Source organism: Penaeus monodon, chromosome 32 (assembly GCF_015228065.2).
Source record: "Penaeus monodon isolate SGIC_2016 chromosome 32, NSTDA_Pmon_1, whole genome shotgun sequence".
NCBI classification, from domain to species: Eukaryota; Metazoa; Arthropoda; class Malacostraca; order Decapoda; family Penaeidae; genus Penaeus; species Penaeus monodon.
Genome location: NC_051417.1, coordinates 21,489,441 through 21,489,807, shown reverse-complemented (window position 1 = coordinate 21,489,807; position 367 = coordinate 21,489,441).

Here is a 367-nt window from a genome sequence, read left to right as displayed (position 1 = left end):
AAATCTATACATGCAGCAGGTATTTAGCTACCAAGAACATACTGAAATAACAATAAAGGGTTTGCCGTTACTATGAAAGTGCTTCCACAATGGTCATTCACATGCTCGAGTGAGGATCGTATAAAGGTCAGGTTATTTTACGGTTCTTACGTAGGTGGTTAAAGAGAGAGCATCACCTTTCACCTTCAATATAAATTTCACCTGGCGATCGCGCTTCGGTAAATAAGTCTGTCCAGTAGAATATTTATATCGCTTGATTCCAGGGGAATATTCAGTGCAGTAGGAGAGAGGAAGAGTGGGAGACAAGGTAGAGAGTTGGGATGGTAGAAAGAGTGAAGGTGGACGGGGAGAGAAAAAGAGGGAAGGG